The sequence below is a fragment of the Tinamus guttatus genome, unplaced genomic scaffold (genome assembly GCF_059628265.1).
Source record: "Tinamus guttatus ecotype Peru unplaced genomic scaffold, ASM5962826v1 Tinamus_guttatus_pri_ptg000555l, whole genome shotgun sequence".
Lineage (NCBI taxonomy): Eukaryota > Metazoa > Chordata > Aves > Tinamiformes > Tinamidae > Tinamus > Tinamus guttatus.
In genome coordinates, this window is record NW_028289089.1 from 559629 (window position 1) to 582532 (window position 22904).

Here is a 22904-nt window from a genome sequence, read left to right on the forward strand (position 1 = left end):
GTCTGGGCAAACCTCCTCCTCTTCCTCCAGAAGGGGAGGAAGAGCTGTGGGAGGAGTCGACATCCCTAAAGGAAGGGACAACTGTGAGATCCTCAGTTAGAAAGGGAAATTTAGTTAATATTTACGTATTAACTTTTGGTGGAGAGACTGTTGCTTATCACAGAATCACAGGGTGGTTGAGGTTGGAAGGGACCTCTAGAGATCATCTGTTTCAATCCCCTTGCACAAGTAGGGTCATGTAGAGCACATTGCATAGGATTGCATTCAGATGGGTTTTGAGTATCTCCACAGAAGGAGACTCAACAACCTCTCCGTGCAACCTGTTCCAGTCCTCTGGCACCTTCACAGTATTTTCACCTCTGGCAAAGCAGTTTAGCAAACTCATTTGTCTGTCACTTGTGAGGAGCAGCAAGCACCGTCCACCTGTCTCATTTCTCTGAATTTCTAGGTGGAGGCTTGAACTGCTTTGTTTGTATGTTTTTGTGTTCTTTATTTCCCCCAGAAGAAAGGCAGAAGTGGACCTGCCCCTCACTGCTGCCAATCTACCCCAGCAAAAGGACAAAATGCAAAAGAAAAGGTATTAGAGTCAGAAATTTCATTTGCATTTGTACTTTCTCTACTAAAAGCCAGCAACACATCTGGAGGAAAAAAAAAGAAATCAGAACACCTACAAAGAACCTTTTTAAAGGTGTGAATTCAATTTGTTTCTCTACTCTGCTTGTCACACAGATCTGTTGCCTTATCAATAAAAAACTTAAATCTGACAGATATGGAAAAGTCCTGAGGAACTGAAATCCTCCAAACAACTAAACAATTACTGGTTTGAAGTTTCCATCAAATTAGTTCCTGCCAGCAAAGAAATCCATTTGACACTCCATTCACTGTTTGCTGATGCTGTACTTTCAGCCTATTCTAATATGTACTTCAAACTTTTTTATAAACATTCTTTTTCCCTAACTTAAAATGAATGAAGTTGATTTATGCCTCTGAGAATCAGGCCAAAATCCAGAAAGATATGAAACTGTCAGTCTGTAACTTAATCTGCTCCCTCAAGAAACTGAATGAAAATGGCTTGTATTATTAATGATGACAGTTAATAAAAATATGCTATATTTTTTAAAACTTTCATATGATAAGGGACAACAGAAAACTGAGCAATTACACTAGTAATGCTAAACTATTTGAAATGATTGCAAAGGAAACCAGGAAAAGACATTTTCTTTAACACAGCATTCACAAATCATGCACAGAATGGGATGTGGCAGAGAACCTAATTAGTCCAGGTTGTTTCTACCTGGGTGCTAGCCATTAAAAGAAAGATTTCTAATCTAAAAGAGCCATCAAGATGTCTTCAATGTTCATGGGAGAGGGATAGGCACCCACTCAGCAAGAGCAAATTCATCCCATCCTAAAATATAGACATATATATATATATGAGATGAGTAAAATTAATTATTTTCTGGAGATGCCTATTCTCCTTTGCTTAGTAAGAAAACCTGTATGATTAGTTTAGGCTTCATACATAATTTTTAGACATGAATTCTGTCCCTTGACATCAGATTAAGACTGAGATGACTTCCCAGTTACGGGACAACTGCAGAGGCCATAATCACCTTTTGCTTCAAACACTGTGATTTAAATCTAGGTACTTCCCGGCTAGTGAGGTCCAGTAAGGAGACAGTGAATGTCTGTGAAATTCATGGGGTCAAAAAAGCAGCATGACATTGGAGCAGTCCCAATGTAGTTTCTGTCTGAGAAATTGTCTTTCTGACAACACAGCCATTTACCAACCTGTTCCACACAGTTCTTTTTTGGGGGACACCCATATTTACCAAAAACAAAACAAACAAAAAACAAACAAACAAAAACAAAAACACATTAAGGTAATGCAGCTTTCTGTGCTCAGATTTCTCTGACCTTATCCAGTTTTATATACAGCAAGCTTCTCTTGAAGGAAAAATTGTGAACAACATTAATTCAATTATTTTTAAAAGGTATTTTAACTCCTTCCTCTCCAAACATTACAGGTCATTTAGATGCTTCTAAAGTTAGTGCAAAGTAATTATCTAAGTTAAGTGGACTGAAGTCCAACCAACCACCCTCAAGGGTCCAAGTACAGGTACCATGCAACTCCCCTCGCTTCAAGTCACATAATATAGATTCTTGCTTTTCTCAAAAAATTGTCTTCCAAAAATAGAAATGACTTGCAGTTGCTGTTAACCTCAGCCTTAGTCAAGTTTCTTTGATTTGCTTTCAGCCATGACACATGCTAACATTGTCCTTGCTTTTGCTCTCTAAGGCAGCATGTAAAGCCTGAAAAAAGGACTGCTTTGTACTGTATGGAAAATCACCATGTTGAAAGGGACGATAGCAAGGCTGAAATGCCTAAAATTAGACCTGCAAGCTTTGCTTTCATTGGCACTGATGTTTGTGCACTTCTATTGTCCCAAACCTAAATACTACCTCTATTATTACAAAACAAACTACTTCTTTCTGAAAAGAAAGTTTAAAATTAGTTTAGAATTATAGAGCTGTATTGGCCTTGGTGGATGGTTATTTTGATCATGTTCACCTTTAGCTTTAACAGTGCTTACGACAATCAGTTTACTTTCATAAGCAGTAACAAAAGAAAAATATTTGCAGAACAAAAAAACGAACTTCTCTGAAATGGTGCCTGGAATAATCCTGTAATTTCCAGGTTGCTTTTCTTTCTTCTCAGAAAACTTAAACACAGATCTAATGTTTGTATTTTTCCTGTCTTAAAAGCAACCTAGCGAGGAGACATGCACCATGTACAGTTAAGTGGCTGGCACTGGTAACATGGAGCCAACAAGGATAATATAGTCATAATGGGTTAGCATTGCTGTTATACCCATTTTTTTCTCAGTCATTCAATTCCCACCGTATTTGACAGACTAAATAAGAATAAAATATATCCAAAAGGTCAGACTATACAGATTTTCAAATTAAGAAAGCCACACAGAGGTCTAAAGTGAAACCAATGCCAGCTACTGCCTTAAAGATAACTTAAGCTTCTGCTTGTGTAGTGTTTATTTTGAGTGTCTCCTCATGGAATTTCAGGATAAAATATGAGACTGGCAGTGAGCCTCAAGAGGGTATAGTCAGAGCAGTCCAATTTCAACAGACTATCAAGCTGAACTGCTGGGAGTTGTTTCACAGGTTTATGGGCATATTTTTCTCAGTAGCACAGTGTTATTAATATTTGTAGAACACAAGGATATAAATAGCAAAATTATATCTACCATCTGTATACTGCACCAACAGAGCACTCTTTAGACACCTAAGATGAGATGACCTACAAAAGCTATACTTGAGTTAGGGTATTAAATGGAGATACAAGTATGTAACAGCTACTGATCCATCTACAAATGCTGATACAGTTCTCTTATGTATTACTAGCACTGCATTAATGGTTTTAGGCACTGAATCAGGTAGTGATTTTCTGTCAGAAAACAGAATTTAATTCTAGCATTATTACGGTGAACAAGGAACCAAATAGTTTCTAGGAGTTAGAACTGGTGGAAGTCTAGACAAATCTAGTCCTGAACCACATTAAAGGTTTCCCACTGGAAAATCAGCAACCAAAAAGTTCTAAGTAAGAAAAGAGCAGTTAAGCACACTCATTATTCAATCACCACTTGATTTTGACAGTATTTCCTAATGTTTCCTATACCTTGAAAGCTTCATGGGCTCTCCTTGAAGCTTCACTTATCCTTGCATCATGTTCCACAAGACACACAGTGGCATCTCAGACAGTGTTCAGCCTTTGGAAAAAGCATTCAGGTTTATTACATCACTGAGCCAAGGCATTAACTGCCAACTACTTCATGGAAAGGTTATTGCAACATGGAAACCCTGAGAAAGGTAAATACGCCCTTCTCGGGCCCAGGAATATTTGTCCTTGTTCCAGCCTCAGAATGAGGTAATTTTTTCCTGGGACAACCTTTTATTTGTACCTGATTAAGCCAGGTAATCACCTCCCAGATTTTGTGGGTAGGATAGCTATGTGCCAGTAAATCTACTTATGAAGCCAGTTTCAGTCTCAGGCTTAGCTTTCTTTTCTTCAATGTAGAGCCAGGTGAACTTGGCTGCTTTGATAACTATGGTCTTTCAAGTTCATGTATTTTTTTTGAAATTTTTCTGATGAATTAATCACTGTACACATGTCTATACTAGAATATTCAGACTAGAACAGGCAGTGGATATGAACTATATAAACTATACCTGAGAAATTCAAGGAATGAGCACCCTCATCCCTTTCTTATGCTTCAGAAGAACTGAATTCTTACTAACAAACACAGACATTTTTCCAGAGGATAAAAATTTTCTAGACAAAGTGTATACATGAAATTCTTTCTGAATAGTTTTTTCCCAAAGAACATCAGGGACAGAAGCGCTCTTCTCTGCTATCCACTTTGCTACTTAGAAGGGATCTCTCATTTATATAGAAGGGTTAAGATTTATGGACCTAGATATTTAGGAAATTGTATTCATTTTTGACTATAGTAAATTTCACAGATCTAGTAATAGATGTTATCAGAAGTGTATTGAAGGGAGAATAACTCAAAAATTTCCGAGATTCTACAGTGGGCAAAGGCACACGAGGATTCATGTGAGCTATGCACGATGGCGTCAAGTGCTTTAAGAGGGACTACACATAGGGGCAGAGGTTGTAGATAAGGCGGTAGCCTTGAGGATTTATTCCTAAATTAGGCAGAAAAGTCCATTCAAAGTGGAGGAGACAGGCTCTGTGCAGCCATGGGACAAAGTAGAGGCAGGTGGCGTTAAATCCTGGGTCTGTGTGTGAAGCTGCTGACTGAAAAACTCAGAGCTGCACGCAGACCTTGGGGAAACAGGAGGTTAAACTAATCATCTGGATATAAATGATGCAAGACGTCTATATCTTAGGAAAAATGGATTATCGTTTAAGCTGTCTTTAGACCTTTATTCACTTTGAGTATCTCAGTGGTTAGAGCCAGCTACCACTAAGCCTGTTGGTGCCGAGGGGAGATCTGAGCTTTATCACCAGGAGTGCCCTTGATTCCCCAACCAAGGAAGCACTTATTTCACCCCAAAGTAGAACCTGAACATAGACTAACACAAATGCAATGCCAGTGACCACCAAACCAGAAGAAAACATCTTAATGAACATCTTAATGAATAATTGCGACAAGTTGAGTAAGCTTCCTACTAGTGAATATATTCTTGTAATAATCTCCTTTCTGAACTGCTGTTTCACCTGCTCGCAGCAGATCAAAGGGCTGCTTGCTACTTTCCACTTGGCATGTTCTGCATTTCCACAAAGGGCTGCTTGCTACTTTCCACTTGGGATGTTCTGCATTTCCACTACCTGAGGCTTGTTTCTCTTTTGACCAAATGGAAGGGAGGTTCAGGGAATATCTCGCAGGCCTGGGGCACTGCAGGGAGTAACTGCTTGTTACTGACCTGGGCTGCCCAGGAGAGATGCAGAATGAGCATCGCTTTCCCCTTGCTGGTTCAGCTGTCAGGGCAGGTTAGGGCACAAGGCACCGCTGGAGGAAAAAGAAGCCAAAAACCAACCCCACCAGCTAGCCGAAGGATGTAGTACTGTTCCAGCCAAAGTCAAGCCCCATTATCGCTAAAATACAAATTTTAAGTTTTTATTTAGAGTGATATAAAATCCTGTTGGATGGTCTAAGACTATAGGAACAGAATAAAACTTACAAGATCTTTTGAAGAAGATCAGAGCGTAGAGTTCTAGTTTCAGCTAAGCTGAGAAGTTTATTGAATGAGCTCTAGATTCTTGTTATGCCGAATAAATTAGATTGCTAACTCTTGACCACATATTCATCTTCTGTCTTCCACAAGGTAGAGCAGGTAAATAGTACTCATAACAACCTCATGGAGTCCAATGGAATTGTACTGGTTTATATGCAGAGTGACAGGGGTTTAAAATGACTATATTTTTTATTGTTCTTGCCATAATAATAGGTAATCATCATGAAAGGAAGGAAGGGAGGGAGGGACGAAGGAAAGAAGGAAGGAAGGAAGGAAGGAAGGAAGGAAGGAAGGAAGGAAGGAAGGAAGGAAGGAAGGAAGGAAGGAAGGAAGGAAGGAAGGAAGGAAGGAAGGAAGGAAGGAAGGAAAAGAAAGAAAGAAAGAAAGAAAGAAAGAAAGAAAGAAAGAAAGAAAGAAAGAAAGAAAGAAAGAAAGAAAGAAAGAAAGAAAGAAAGAAAGAAAGAAAGAAAGAAAGAAAGAAAGAAAGAAGAAAGAAAGAAAGAAAGAAAGAAAGAAAGAAAGAAAGAAAGAAAGAAAGAAAGAAAGAAAGAAAGAAAGAAAGAAAGAAAGAAAGAAAGAAAGAAAGAAAGAAAGAAAGAAAGAAAGAAAGAAAGAAGGAAAGAAAGAAAGAAAGAAGCTTTCTTACATTGTTTCACAATCTTCACAGTGTCACACCCACTTTCCTCTAAAATAGCAGTTTCTGCCAACCCTTAGCACGATGACAAATCTCAGGCACAACCCATGGATTAGCAGAATGTAACTGGTTATGCCTGTTTATTGCACGGTACTAAAAAATGTTCATGTCCCAATTTGTGCACAGGTGAACTGATCTCCAGGCAACTCTTCACAGTTCTGAGAGGGAAATTGTTTATAATGAGTACACAGCCACACGGGCTGTCTAAATGAAACTCAGTTACAAATTATAGGAGAGCTCTACCATGCTGTAGCCAGTCCTAAAGCACGCAGCTGAGAGGAGGTCAACTGCTGGCCCTTTGTAGAGGATAACTGTTCAAACCCAACTGAGATCTGATATGCCATTTTTTCATAGGACTTTGACAACCATGCATGCATGGGCAATTTTCACACTTGTACTGCTGACCCCTTGTATTTTATTATGCAAAAGCTTAATGAGAAAAAATATGTCAAGGACTATAGCTGAACTGATAATTAAAACTGATGTAATAATTAAATGTAAATGTAATAAAGTGATGTAATTAATCCAATTTAATTAAAACTCACAGATAACAGGGACATGTATCTCCTGACGAAGAGCCCAACCAAATCTGCTTCCCCATCAGCACTAGTTCAAGCAGATTGCTACTATCACAGCACCACCCAACTGCGACATCTCAGTCACATCAGCAAAGACACTTGGGGAGATGTAAATACCTGCTTATTTCCACTTTATAGATATTCTGTGATTAGGCTGCCGGTGGCCTAGTAATTTAAAGTTAAGTTACAATGCAGTCATTACTTTCAGTATCTTTTTATTCAGGAATGACACACAAGAACTCAAGAAAGAATTTACAGTGAAAATAGACAATGTTTCTAAACTGAGCTAAATACCAAAAATTCATACCAAATATCTCAGAGAGATGTCAGGAAGAGGAAGACCCAGGCCTGAGTAACAGACAGACATTGGCGACATGGTGATTTTTGAGGGTTTCAAGTTGGGTTTTCAAGGTTTGGTCCAATCTCTTCCAAGCATAAGCAGCAGCATAAATTGAGACCCACTCATGAAGGCAACTGTACTACCGCACTGTGAGCAGACAGATAAGGATGTAATTCACTGTGAGAATCAGGGTATTGGCCAGCACTCTCTGCCTTGCCACTAAGTTGCAGAATCACAGAATGGCTGAGGTTGGAAGGGACCTCTGGAGATCATCTAGTCCAACCCGCCTGCTCAAGCAGGGACACCTAGAGCAAATTGCCCAGAACCATGTCCAGATGGCTTTTGACTGCCTCCTGAGATGCAGACTCTGCAACCTCAGGGCAACCTCTTTCAGTGCTCCATCCAGTGCTCACAGTATGTATTTTTTTTACATAGATTCAGAGGCAACTGCCTGTGTTTCAGTTTGTGTTCACTGCCTCTTAACCTGCCACTGGGCACCACTCAAAAGAGCCTGACTCCATATTCTTTACACCTTCCCTTTAGATATTTATAAATATTTTTTCCAAGTTCTTGGGGAAGTCACATTTGTGCCTGTTGCTCTATGAAACAGAATGATGTGAACAGAATCCTGCTGGATTCTATGAATTTCCCAATACTGTAGGTGTCTTATCCCATTCAAAACTAAAACCAGAAATGAAAAACTACATCACGTACACACAAATACAAAACAATAAGCAATGTGTCATTTAAATACTTCAAAATCAGGGCCTCAAACTAATAGGTTTTTTACTGCAAAAGAAAGCAGAATTTTAAAAAGTAGCAGTTCAGTCACAAGATCAATGAATCATATGAAAAAAAAGAGACTTAAAGTCTTTTTTTTTTTTTAATCTTTTTCTTATTTAGTTTCATGCCCCAAGTGCTTGGGAGTAGGCTAGAGCCTCCAGATGAACAAACTCCTCTGCACCTCGCCAAGCTCACTGCCAGTGGGAGCCCGCACTGGGGGGCGTTTCTCTGCGCAGCTTCAGGACTTACTTGTATGTGACATAAAAACAAGTCCGTTCTCCCCAGCAGCTACATCTATCACACATCCCACTTGCACATGCACATAAACAAAGCTCACAATTTGGAAAGCCAGCTATCTGCAGCTCAGTAGGGTGCTCTCCAAGTACCTAAACCAGCAAATGCCCCAATACAGTTCTGACATACCTTAGCTCCTGTTACGTGTGAAGATGCAATTCAGATAAAGGTGGCAAGAATCATCTGGGTTTTCACTAAGCTCATTTTTCCCTAGCCCTCATCTTTAGGGGCTTTACATTTTAGATTTCCCTCCCTCCCTACACCTCCCCCCCCAAAAAAAAAAAACTCACATGACCTAAAATAATTGTGAAAAGCAGTGAAAATTTTGGCAATCTTACATTCCAAACTAATCAAGTCTTTTGTGAAAGGTTCTCTAACTCCTCAGCCCTCCAGACCTTTTCAGATGCTGACAACTTTATCTCCTGCTCTCCTATTCCTTTCCCTACATATCTGTGCTGATTTCCCTTCTCTTTATTGATTCACTTAAAACTTCTAACATTAAAATCCTCACAGATCTGATCCTGCCTACATCTCTGACATGATTCATGATCACACAGTCTCCTTTTCCCCAAGTTCCATCTCCTTTAGGCTGTGAGCTTGCTGAACACTTACACCCACACTTCTAGTCAACTCAGTGAGTTTAAACCAACAGATTTTTCCATGGATTTAAACCTCATCGCTCATGCAAGGACTTTGGTGCTTCAGGATATACTTTGGCCTATTCAAGCCTATTCATTTATCCAACTTCTCCAGGCGGAATTTGATACATCTCTCAGAATATGACCTTGTATTGGTATTATTGGTATTATTGGGCTTTTGTCCAGCTACTTCGAGATGGGTAAGACTACCATGCCGATATGAAATTATTGGCTTATATTCCTCTCTCAGGGAGTTTTTCATAATGAAGCATCATTAAGCCATCCTGACATTTGCTCCTAAATATTTCCTTGTGCCTCGGCTTGACAATATGCCTGCTCAGTGACATTGCCTATAGAAACTGTACATTTTCTTTCACTGTACAACATCCAAGTCATATTTATTCTAGACTGAAATTTTGTATCACAGCCAATTACCATGGCAGAATTGACACATGGTGAGTTTGAGTTTCCTGAGCTATTCTGGTAGATTCGGCATTTATAAAAGAGTATCTCACTACTCAAGCATCTCAGCTGACATGATCAACTTCGATCATCCAGAAGGAAAGAAAACCTACTTGTTTCTGCAAATTTCCTAAAGATGTTGTCAACAGAAAATAACTGAATAGAACTACAGAATAGAAAAGACTGAAATGGCTGCTATGCTATGTAGGACTTCCTAGAATCAGTTATCTCATAAATTAATACTGAATGACAAAATGCAAAGTTGCAGAAATACAGAATCTGCACTTTCCTGCATCCATGACTTAGCTGCCTCATGCAGCTTTAGATGTCTTAATATATCCATGCTTACAACAGTAATTTGCTGGTTTTATTGGACAGCACTGAGAGTTACAATCTGCACACACTGCAGTTACGTAGAATCCTAGAACAACCCTTTCATCAATCACTTTTTACATCTGTACATGAGTTACATCTGTAGACATGTACATGGGTTACATCCATAGATAGATTGACACTGACATATTGTTAGTGGTGATTATTAATATATTCCTGTCAGCAATACGGAGCTGTAAACAGCTGGAATTATCACAGCAAGAATGATCAAAGGAAGAAGATAATTTTCTAAATATCATACTGTCTCAACTTCAGCTAACTTAAGGAGCACAAGGCACCCATTCAAACTCAAGCCACAGTTAGCTATAGTTATTTTTTACATATTTGAAGCAGATGAAGTCACAGTTATGTTTATTTTTATTTTAAATTGACTGTTTCACCAATACCAAAACTACAGCAACACAAAACAGTGACAGAACTGGCCAATAATGAAATACAAATCACTTGATTATTTTATTGTGGATTTTTCAGGCAACAATTTAGAAGCCATTTCATAGAATCATAGAATCATAGAATGCTTAGGGTTGGAAGGGACCTCTAGAGATCATCTAGTCCAACCCCCCTGCACACGCAGGGACACCTAGAGCACGTGGCACAGGACTGCGTCCAAGTGGGTTTTGAAGATCTCCAGAGAAGGAGACTCCACAACCTCTCTGGGCAGCCTGTTCCAGTGCTCTGTCACCCTCACTGTTAAAAATTTTTTCCTTAAGTTCCTGTGGAAGAATTTAATTGTTTCATATTTAATTGTATGCCATAAGTAATCTACATTCAGTGAAAAATATTTTCAGGTACTACTTTAAATAATATATTTCATAAGTAATATCAATTAACTAGCAAAGTTCTCCAGCTCATTCTTGTCTTAAGAAAGCATGCAGATTTGTGAATGAAGAATTCGCATTAATATGTTTTGTTAAGCCAGATAAGGTTAAGATGTTATGCATTAAGTTATATGTAAATACTGGTAGAAAGACTGTTGATAACACTCCACAGGAACAAAAAAAAAAAAAAAAAAGAAAAGAAAGAACAGAATATGTTATGATAAATTCTTACTTTTTCAATCTTCCTGTCTTCCTACCCTGTCATTCCACAACCCAGGAAAAATCAAAAGTGTAGGCTCTGGTTCTGCAGTTGGAGCCAGGCAGATTTTAAAAGACCTGGATATTGGGCCTTGTACCAAGATCTGGGGAGCAGGTAAAGCAGACAGGCACACAGGCAGAACACAACTGTATTCAACATCTGAACATCTGTTCCCACTGTACTATGATTTCTTACAGACAATTCTTACAGATTTCTTTGAGATATCAGTCTAGAAATACTTGGGGATAAAAAACCTGCCTGAGATGTTTAGAGGCTGTTCTTGGGTACGTCTGTGTGGCAGCCGCTGCCACTGCAGCACAGTATGTGTTTAACTAGCTTTGATTTTCCTAGCGCTGTCCCCAGAAACAGCCCAGTCAGGGCAAAACAGACTGCAGGGCTCTGCAAAACCTATTCAAGATCAGGATGAATATCCAAATCCAGATCCCACACTGAGCTTTGTGCCACATCCTGAACCCTGCAGTACATGGGTTACTCAGTGTAAGGGCAGTTTGAGTGTGTCAGCATACTGCAAACACAGCCTAGTGACTGCAGAATAAACGTCTCATAATCGGCTTTGCAGGAGTCAGACTCAGCCTCTGCCAGACATGGATTGGTCCAGAGTCACTCCATGAAACCCCTGAATATGCACCTTATCTTTCTGCACAGGTTGCAGGTGCTGCATCTCCTCGTATCGTTAAAATTTTAAAATAAATATCTGCCTGCATAGCAGTGTAAACACATATACTGCTTCACTTCCCAGAACATATATAAAGACCAGACCCTTGTTTTATAAAGCTTACAGTTAAAAAAAAAAAATCCCCCAAAATCAAAATAAAAGAAAAGAAGAAGAAAGAAAAACACAGTTAAAATGCAGGAAGCTGAAGGGGACACCCAGCAAGGTGAAAGGACCGTTGCCAGGTATCCTTAAGGAGTAGAAATATTCTTAGGCAAAGGAGCTTGTTGGAACAGTATCAAAGAGGATGGGAAGCCAGAGAAGGAGGGAAAAAAGGACCAAGAGGAGCTGAAGGTCGAGATAAGACACAAGGCAGAGCTCGTACCTGCTGACACGTTGGGATTACACTCTGATTTAACGGTGCGGGAAGTCGCCACAAGTAACATGCACCTCTTAAACATGTGGAAACTAGTATTACTCATTGATCTGTGTTCCCCTAGCACTTTGTGGTGGGTGCTTCACAAAAATAGGGTCATAGTCTCTCTCAACCTTCTGATTTCCCCAGGTCAGAAATAAAATAAAGGGATAGACATTGAACTAAATAAAAGCTAACGCTTCCCTATGGTGGACAGGGACACACAGAGAGAGAAAGCTCTTGTAAAAGAAACTTTTTTGAATGAAGAATGACAAAGATTACTTTATGATCTACTTACCATACCCATGGTAATGGAAATGAGCCTTAGTAACTATTTCTCTTAGGGCACGTAGGTATTTCAGTTATACAGTTACATCATTGGAAATTCATAGATAGCAGAAGGTATATTTTATGTACTTACAAGGAAAAAAACAGTTTGTGACCATTTGACATTCAAGAATGTATAACATAAAAGTTTAAGCAAGATGAAAAATCTAATATTCTGATTTCAAAGACAAAAAGCACACTAATACTCTGTATTTTTTTATTCCAAAGGGATGTTAAGGACCATATTCAAGTGCACTCCGGAGCATCCTCTGACTTTGACAATTAAGGGATCATATCCAAGATTACTAGCATATCCAAATAAGGCAGATGCGAAAAATACAGGTGAAAATATACAGGTTAAATTTAGATAGAATATATCTGAACATACGGTCCTTCTATACAAATCATTCTGTTTTGCAGAAATCATCAATACAATCCAATATTTCACTTATCAAATGCAGGAAGCTGAAGGGGACACCCAGCTTATCAAATTAAAATTCCTTTTCAGGCTACCATGCTTGGTAGCCTGAAATTGAAAGTATTTTATTCAATTGAAGACAGTTATTTTCAAGACTATTCCTGAATGTTTGTACTCATTTGTGTCATTTGACGAATATACATTTAAAATGAAAAATGGTTGCTTTACAAAAGAACAGAAAATGTTCTTTCGCAATAAAATAGCATTAACTATAGTGATGTCAGTCAGATATGTGCTGGTTATTTGCAGTTCTTAAAGAAAACAAGTTATTGGAGTTACCCATTATGCAAGCAGATTTTATTTCCAATGGCAAGAACTTAAAACAATGTTAATTTTTAATAATTTTACAAAAGCAGGTTTTTCCTATATTTATCATCATCTATTTAAAACCACAGGCATTTTTATTCGAAGTACAGATTATTATCCTCAATTTCATTCTCTAAGAGCCTTTCAGTTACTTTAGAATTCTAAATATAGCAGATAAGAATACACAGAAAAATGCTGTATTCTAAGAGCTTTTACAAACAAGATGTTCTAATTTTAGAAGAATCTATTCTGAGTAAAGTCACCATTAAATACACAGATATTCTCAAATGCAGTTGACAGAAATATTATTCAGCTCTCTTCTATGACATTTAATTTCATTTTTATATGGAACAATTTAATGGCTTCTTTGCAGTAAAAATGTTTTTTACTAAGTAGAACACTATTAAAAAAACATCTCTAGTGACATATTGTCTTTGTGAAATTATTTTTAAATAATAAAGTCAAGCTACAGATGCTTTACAGGCACTTGGCTCAAGAGCTGACCTATTTAAGACTAGTATTTTTAAAATTGCTCCAGGAACTGATTGATTCAAAACATGGTAATGAAGTTTACAATGAAGAACTACGGTGTAAGTTTTACTTACACTTTTACTTTAAACTATTAGAAAAGATTAGGGAAAATGTCATAAATTCTCCATTACTTGTGGTCTTTAAAGCAGGTTGACATTTTTTCAAAACAAACAAACAAATATGTTGTTCATTAACAGGAAACTAGATGGATCTATTGCTCAGTCAAATGCTGTGCTAGGTGCCTAAAATTCCCATGATGGTCCCTTATAAAGATTCATAAATACAAAACCTTTCATTTCTAGTGCACAACTTTATATTTAGCTATAAGTCATTTAAAGGAATATTCATCAAACAGGGCAGTGCCTTACATATATAAGTCTAAAAGTTATGAAAACTACCATCACATCTCCCTTCCTTCCTGCACATTTTGACTTGTACAGTGCTAAAAGCAAAGACACTGTCATCCAAGTTTGAAAATCAAAGTAATTCCATTGATTGATATGACTGATGATTAAAAAAAAAATCCACTATTTTATTAAGACTAACTATGGTATGAAAATATGACCAAAACCAAATATGTAATATGCCATTTACAAGCCATGGGTCTCAGTTCCTAGGTCTTTTCATCAACCACCTTTGAGAAGTTCTAAGTTAGTGGACAATAAATATTCACAGGGATTTTTTCCCTAATGGAATATAATCTGAACACCTGAGTGGAATGCAATTTGAATATAATTCTTCATTTGAATTGAAATGTAAGTAAAGCACAACTGTGTTCCTATTAAAATAAATTGGGTCATGGAAGGAGGAGAATGAAGAGATTAACCAGCGAACCTTTTATACGATTTTCTGGTATCCTGTGAACTATATCGTGAAGCTGGAAAAAAAAAAAGTTAAGTGCTTAACATTGAATCAACTGCAAGTCAAAAGTGATTAAAAGTCATTTTCATCAAAAGGCTTAGTGTCTCATATAACCTAAAAGCAATGAAAAATCACCATCATGGCTTGTTTTCCCCCTGCATATCAATTTAGATTTGTGCAGCGCTGACGTATTCTTCATCAAATGGCTATATGATGAAAAAACAAGATGTTCTAAAATGCTTTATTTTCCTGCAGGAAATTATTAGACCATCATTACCTTAAAAGATCCATTTGATTACCTCAAATTATCTATAGCCATTACCTCAAAAATCATAAACAAGCTCAGAAATATATCAAACTCTTGCTTCTTCAAAATACTGAAACTGGCAAAAACATTATATTTTCTATTAAATTCGTATAGCCTGGGACCCAAAATCTGACTTAGGTGTGGATTGTTCTGGGCAGAAAACCTGTGATAAAATCCAAAACACTCCTTCTTTGTCCTTGATATTGGAGTTTCAGAATACATCATTTTTAGGTCAACTAAACATTTCTCATCCCACTTTCAATGAACACCGTGTATTTTTAATTGATTGTGGTTTTACAATTTATTTTAGAAACACACTTTGTTCTTCATCCCCCTCAGAGGAACAATTGGAAAACAAAACAACAACAAAAAAAAAACAGCTGGATATTGTTATAAATACATCAGCAAGGCTGATGTATCAAGTCATTCCTAACTTTCCTTTCTCCTTCAACTGTCTCCTTAAAACTAATTGTTTCTACAACATGCAGTTATGAGATCATCTCTAATAATCTGCCTCAAATTCCTACATGGGTATTATTATCCTTTGGGTCATATTCATATAAAAATGTGGAAAAGCTCCTGAGACCTGAAACCCTGTTATAATAAATATATAATGTGTGCATGTGTGTATGTATTTCTAGCAACTTACATAACTGCTGAAGTAATATGGATAATCCACTATCTTTTTTTATCATCTGTTTCATTATCTTTGAGGATCGTAGCTATTACTCCCAAAGCAATAGTATAAGATTTCACAAGATAAGATATGCTCTTTCTATGAATACAGACAAGAGCTGGGACCAAGCTGAGGAAGCGCCTCCCTGCGACGGATGCCCCTCTGGAGCCTCTCGGCCCGCAGGCTCCCAGCACTCCCTAGACTTGCTGCACTTCTGCACCAGGCAGTACGCTTAGGGATGCCACATACAGAAGCTGCAGAATAAATTACATTTTCTAAGGATTAAGCAAAATTAACAGTGAAGAAGGAAAAAAAAAAAAAGAGAGAGAGAGAGAAAAGGCAACAAACTAGAAAACAAGAAGGCAAAGGCAAGAGACACACAAAATGCAGGTAATGCAGACCCGCAAGAGAAGAGGGACGGGTGAAATTATCCAGGCTCATTACAGTAAAGCCTGAGCCAAAATGAGGCATGGAAATTAATGCAGAAAGTCCACACAGTTGCCCTTCTCTGTTAGTGTAAGATAAAATTAAAGGAAAGGATGGGATGCAAAGTTCTAAAGACTAAAGTACTTATCCCCAGTCCACACTGGCAAAACAATTTGCATTAAAAAAAATAAAAAATAAAAAAATGAAGACTAGTGCTGAAAATATAGCACTACACAGGCAAGAACACAATACAGGCAAGAAGCAGTCTTGCCTGGTGAGTGTTGTTTCAATTCTAACTGCTTTAAATAACAGTTGTATTTTATAACAGTCAGTGTACCTGTCATATTTTAAACTCTGATTTTGATTAGTGTATATTGCTGTTTAATTCACAATTAGTTATCTTGCATAGAGTAGCCCGCATTATTTGCCTCACTGCCACAAAATTCCATAAATCCACAGAAATCTGGGAATCAGAATCCCTAAAATACAGATGTGAAACAGATATAATACTAAAAAAAAAAAAAAATACACACATGCTGCAGACAGACATAAAACTAGAATTCCACAATTGAAAAACAAAACCCGAACAGCTTTAAAAGCAAACAATTTGTGGAGCTCCCATAGCAAACTTCACTATATTCAATGCATTTGTTAAAAGCGATCTACGTTCGTAGATTTAGATCCTGTGTGCGGCTGTATGGGGAGAGCAGGCGGAACGAAGCGCCCGGCGGCTGCACCAGCCCAGCACACCGAGCAGAGGCACCTGCTAACCCAGACCCTCCAGAGGGTCATCGTCCCCTTTTGGTAGCTCGTCCTAGTAGACAGGGTCTGGTAAGAGGGGACTGGAGACAGTGGGGATGTTACAGACATTGCTCTGCAGTTGTGAGGTTACATAATGCCGTAAGTGTCTGTTGTTCAACGGCACAGCCGACATGAGCTCGAGAGCCGGAGCACCCCGAGCACGAGTGGTTTCCCAAAAAGGCCAAAAGTCAGTGGTGCAATTCTCTGTGTATAGGTAGGACAATCTAGAAAAGCAATCAAATATTGCAGTTCTGCATCACACAAATTTATGGCAAAACCCCTTTTGAGTCCAAGAGGAGGATTCAGCCTTAATTAAAAGGCAGAAATAATATAAAACAAAGATTAAGAACACATTTTCTTATTTTTTCCTTGACAGCACTATTAGCCCAGACTATTCTATGCTTTGTTTGAATGGAGAGACAAAATGTAATTAAAGCTTTAATTAAAATTGATCACAGTCCACAAACCTGAAGCAGATAGTGCTGTTCTAAAGCTGGACCAGAGGACTTTTCAAGTAAACTAACGTTACATGAACTGCGTTCTTTAAAAAGCTTTCTACCAAAAGAAAGCGTTAACAGTGAAAGCTAATGAATTTAAAATGTGCCATAGAAATGAAGTACCAGCAAGTATGTATTGCAAAAGGGCCACCGAGTACACATTTTACAAAGACAGAGATTTCTCGGTCATTTTCCTCTGAACATGAAGATTTTGTTTCTTTACTGTATTCCGGTTAACATGTGTCTGTTTTTATCTTCTATCTAGAGGCAGCTGATCCCTGAGAGCTTGGCTTTTCAGTAAATAAAGGGAGCTCCTACCTCCTACCCCAGAAATACCTGCCATGAAATACTATTAAAAAATCGCCAATGAAGTGGGAATGGGAAAACTACCTCTACCTTTTAAATACATCAGCTACATTAGGATCTTATTTACAGGACGCAGAATGTGTCTGCACACCCTAGTCTCCCGCTAACTGGTGAAGGCTCTGGCGTGCCAGTAATCACATTTCAGTTTTAATGAAATGGGCAGTTTTTTTTTAATTACCAAGTTATCTGCACAGCTTCTTGCTTGCTTGGCCACACGGGTGCTTTAAGTAACTGCTCCCCCCGGCTCTGCCCTAGGGTTTTGGGGCAGAGGGTCGGTGTCCCAGGCAGCATCTCTGGAGCGGGGCTGGTCAAAATCCGCCCCCGTCGGTGCCAGCCCCGCCGGGTTTTCGGCACCTACAGGTGAGCGCCCCGCACCCCTGGCCCCGCACCGCCCCGTCGGGGCCGCAGCCGATTGCGCGGCGAGCGGAGGAAAGTCGCGTTTTACAGCGCCTCCTGCGCGCAAAATTGCGCCGGGCAGCCCCCTGGGACGGGATGGGACCCTCGGGCGGTGCGCGCAGCCTCCGCGGCGCAGTCCGCACCCGCCTGGGGCGGCGCGGTTCCCTGCGCGGCGGCTCTGCGCGCTCCGCCTTTGTTTTGATCCCTCCGAATGGAAACGTCTCCCCCTCCTCCTCCTCCTCCTCCTTCGTGCGGGGCTGGCCTGCACCGCGCATCTCCTCCCACCTCCATCTTCACCTCGCCCTATCGCCCAGGGCGCTCCGCGAAGCCCCGCTCAGTTACCGCGGCCGGAGGAAGAGGGGAGCGCAGCCCCCTTATGCCTAGAGCCCCTTTGCGCGGCATAAAAATGCACATATAAATCCCTTACACCCAGAGAGAGTATCTACTAAGCCATCGCAAGGACCTGCAGCACTTCTGCTCTCGCAGTGGGTGCGATGACCTTGCGAGGGCTCTTTTCGCATGGTCGCTTCTCCACTGGGAGAAAAAAAAAACACAACGACCGTTTTCGCTATCGCTTTGCGAGTAAGAACCGCCAAAGACTCCCACGCTCGACGAAGCGCTTCTGAGCGCGAATTATCAAGCGGAGGCTCAGGGCTTCCTGCTGATGCTGCTTGTACTTGTATCCACATCGACACGGGACCCGCTCTCTTGAGAGCGGCACAAGGCGCACCGCCGTGCCCGCAATTCCTCTCCAGCACCCCGGGGGGAAAAAAAAACAATTAAAAAAAAAAAAACTAGCGTACACAAAGTATTAAAGAAAAAAAAAAAACGCTGTAAACCAACTTTCGCGGTTAAGATGATTTTATGCAAACGCTAAAAAAAGGGACAGAAGCGAGACGCTCTCAGCGCCTAAGCACCGGCATATGGTGCAGGAGGCGGCGCGGCGCGCTCCCCGCTCCCGCACCCGCGCACCGCGCGCTCACCCCGCGCAACCAACGCTGCCCAGGGGCGACCCGCGCGCGGGAGGCGCGACCCCCGCACCGCGAGAGGTGCTCGCTCGCAGGGGCCAACGCGCGCGGAGCCCGCGCGGAGCCCGCGCAGAGCGCGCGCAGAGCCCACTTACGGTGGGCGCCGCTGGCGGTGGCGGGTGCGAGGGGAGCGCGCTGGGGCGGCGCGTGCCGCGGGGCTGCGGGTGCCGGAGGCTCGGAGCGCGGCTCGGTGCGCGGCTCGGTGCGCGGCTCGGTGCGCGCCTGCCGCTCGGTGCGCGCCTGCCGCTCGCCGCCGCGCGCGCCCCCGCTCCGCCCCGCACTGCAGACCGCCGCCCCGCGCCGCCCCGCGCACGCGCCGCGCGCCGCCGCCCCCACGAGCATGCGCGGCGGCGGGAGCGGCGGCGCTGCGGGGGTGCGCGGGGCTCCGCGGGGACCCCCCGCTGCCCTCAGCGCCGGGAGCCACCCGTGAGCATCGCGTGTGCGGGGGGCATCGGCCCGCCTTGCCGGAGGGCCATCGCCGTGCGCCACCTTCACCCATGGCTTCTTTTCCCAGTGCTGGGAGCCATCCATGACCACTGCGTGTGGGGGGACATCAGCCCATGTCACAGGTGGGACATCACCTTGCGTTGCAGACTGTGCTTTCACCCATGGCTTCTTTCCCCCAGTGCTGAAACCCATCCGTGACTGTCACACGTATACAGGGACATCACCCCACATTGCACTTTGAGTATCACCTCATGTCACAGGTTGCACTTTCCCTGGTGGCTTCTCCCATTTCTGGAAGCCATCGTGACCATCACACATGTGTGGAACATCACCCTCTGTTGCAAGTGAGACATAACCTCATGTCAACGGCTGAGCTTTCACCCAGGGTTTTTTTCTCCCCAGTGCTGGAAACCATCCATGACCATCAGACGTGTGTGGGGACACCACTCGTGTTGCATGTGGGACATCACCTCGCATCACAGGCTGCACTTTCACTGAATACTTCTTTTCCCTGTGCTAGGAGCCATTCATGACTGTCACACCTATATGGGGACATCACCTCTTATCACAGGTTGCACATCACCTTGTATTGCAGGTGCGATGTCACCTCATGTTGCAAGTGGCACCTTCCCCGGTGGCTTTCTTCCTCGTTTCTGGAAGGCTTTCATGACCATCACATGTATGGGGACATCACTCCGTGTCACGAGTGGGCCATCAACCTGTGTTGCAGGTCACAGACCTCATGTCACAGGCTGTGCTTTCACCCATGGCTTTTTCCTCCCGGTATTGGAAGCTATCTGTGACCATCACACGTGTTGGGGACATCACCTCATGTGACAACCTCTGCCTTTACTGGCGGCTTTGCCCTCAATACTTTGAAGGGGTCTGTAACCACAACAGTGGTGCAAGGACATCACCTGGTGTTGCAAGATACACTTCCATTGCGGGTGCCTTTCCACTTACCTCCTATCATACTATGGGCATTCCCTGTGGATATTCTAGCTTACATGATGCTGTTCACCCTTCGATATAAAATCCAAGTGATGGTGCCCTTCCTTCCTCGTTGTCACTCTTAATTGTGCAATTAGATATTGTACAATATATAATTATTTGTTAGGCCTAGGCCTGGATAAGATGTTTTATGTCAAAGATTTACGTGTTTCCTTGTATGCCTAGTGAGTTGTATTATTGACAGATTTCGATGCATAAATGAGGCATATTTCATATATCCTAAATGTAACAGCAGAGAAAGCAGATGAATACAGTAAGGAGATAAACAGAGGGCAGAAAAAAAGGTATGTATATAAGAAAGAGCAGTCAAAACAAACATTGTTTTAATTTGTTACTCATTTCTTCAGAAAATGTTAGGATTGTATAATGAACAATAGATTGTACTTTTTTAAGAATAATTCTTTGGTTGAAATACCCAAAGAATTCAGTCGTAGCTAGAACAAACAGATATTATGCATCTATACATGGAGATACAGTGCTTTCATTTAGCTAATAAAGATAACTGCCCTGCACAATAAGCCCAAACCACTCCTATATCCAGATATTCTTTTTTTTTTGTGTACTAAGACAATAATTTTATGAAGTTTCCCAGAATAAGTTTATGAAGTTTCCCATTCTCCACTTCACCTTTCTGCATGTGCAAAAATGGCATCTGAAAATGTTAAGAATTTAGATTAATTGCAGACTTAAGCAAAGATTTCAGAGGTGATTCGCTTCACCAAGTATCTCTGAAAGTCCTGTTTAATTTGGCCTTGATTAATTTGAATTATTTTGTGTCATCTTCATACTTTGCCCCTTGACTGCCTGCCTAGTTTGCCAGACCAGTAATAATCTCCAAGCAAACCAGAGACAGGGTGTTGTGGTGTCTGCTTGATAAGTTTTAAAAACTTTGTTCCCTTCTGTTTTCTGTCTCTCTTTCAGTTCTGTATAAGTTTGCTTCTCATTATTGCTTTGCAGCATTATTTCACTGTGACCTGTTTTGGTGGTGCCCGGTGTGCAGGTGCTACATGACTTCAATCCATCTGGGTAGCCCACCTGGGGACAGCAGTGCAGCTGTGGGAGTGTAGAACTCTGTTGGCTACAAGACCTGGTAGTTGTGACTTTCTTGGGTTGGTTTTGCTGCCTTTTTTGTTATTTCACAACTACAGAATTAGCAATATTGCACTTAGATGAAAGCCAGTAATATAGGGTTTTCTCATGAGTGATTGTCATGTATAGATGACATGACCTTCCATATCATTGAGGGTATGTTTTTTAAAAAGGTGTGTTTTAAAACATTTTGGCTAGTGCACATTTGAGAAGTACTCTTCACGTGTGGTAAAATCTTGTTTTCGTTGAATTTAGTGGAAGAATGCCCATCTATAAAGAGGTGTAGATTAAGCAGAGGAGACTATGCAATGTGTTCTCATGTCTCTCTCTCCTTGAGTAGGCTTGGAGAATTATGTGTAAGGTTACTTAGATCGTGTTTGCAAATGCATTTGAAAACATGGTGCTTATTCAAAACCAAAAGCTCTCTAAGCTGCTAATCATCCTAGAAAACTCTGGCCTATTCTTTCATATCACAACAATTCAATATAAAATCCTATTTTCAAAATATATATGTGTAAAAACACCTAGTTGATAGTATTACTACTCAGCCTAAAATGCCTGTGAAGAAGCTTCATTTTACCCTAAGTCAACAATTCAATAAATATTATGTAATCTACCATGTATATGGTTATTAGTGGAAAGAGAGCAATGACATCATCGACAATTTTGCTATCGTCACATGTCTTTGACTGTGGTGCAGTTACTGAAAGCTTTTGTAAACTGCATGTAAATTTTTACCACTTAAGAATGTTGGCATTTTCAGCCACTATACATTCATTTTTTAATCTATGTAAATGCTAATATTGTATTATAGCTCACAGAGAATTAGATCCAGCATGCTTGTTTATCATATGGATAATTGTAGGATTTTTCATTTTCTTTCTATTCAGTTCTTTGGATTTTGCAAATGAAACTAATTGTTGTCATTTAGCAACTTTAAATGGGTTTTGAAACTAAAGATTAGATTGCTGATAATGGAGCTGCAGGAATTTAAACAAAGTCAGGATCTGACCCAAAGTTTTCCATTTAGTGCGTATCAGGCTTAATTTTAGCATAAGAATGAGTAGTGTGAGCGAATTTTTATCTTAGAAGGGCTCCTCTTACAGTTTTCCACAGCTCTCCGTTCACCTTTGAATGCAGAATCCTAACTGCCTTTGAAAGACACCACACGATGCACCCAGTGTGGTTGCTTACTTGCCCTTAGCTCCTGATCTTGTCAACGGAGATAAATA

At 40.6% G+C, this 22904-nt stretch overlaps 1 protein-coding gene across 1 annotated transcript in view; it reads right to left on the reverse strand.

The window, feature by feature from the left end:
* VSNL1 (visinin like 1) overlaps positions 1-19336 on the reverse strand; it is an 81716-nt gene extending 62380 nt beyond the window's left edge. The window contains exon 1 of the mRNA XM_088534412.1: positions 19221-19336. The gene's annotated coding sequence lies outside the window, so the exon portion shown is untranslated. The remainder of the gene's footprint in view (positions 1-19220) is intronic.
* Between the last annotated feature and the right edge of the window lie 3568 nt (positions 19337-22904).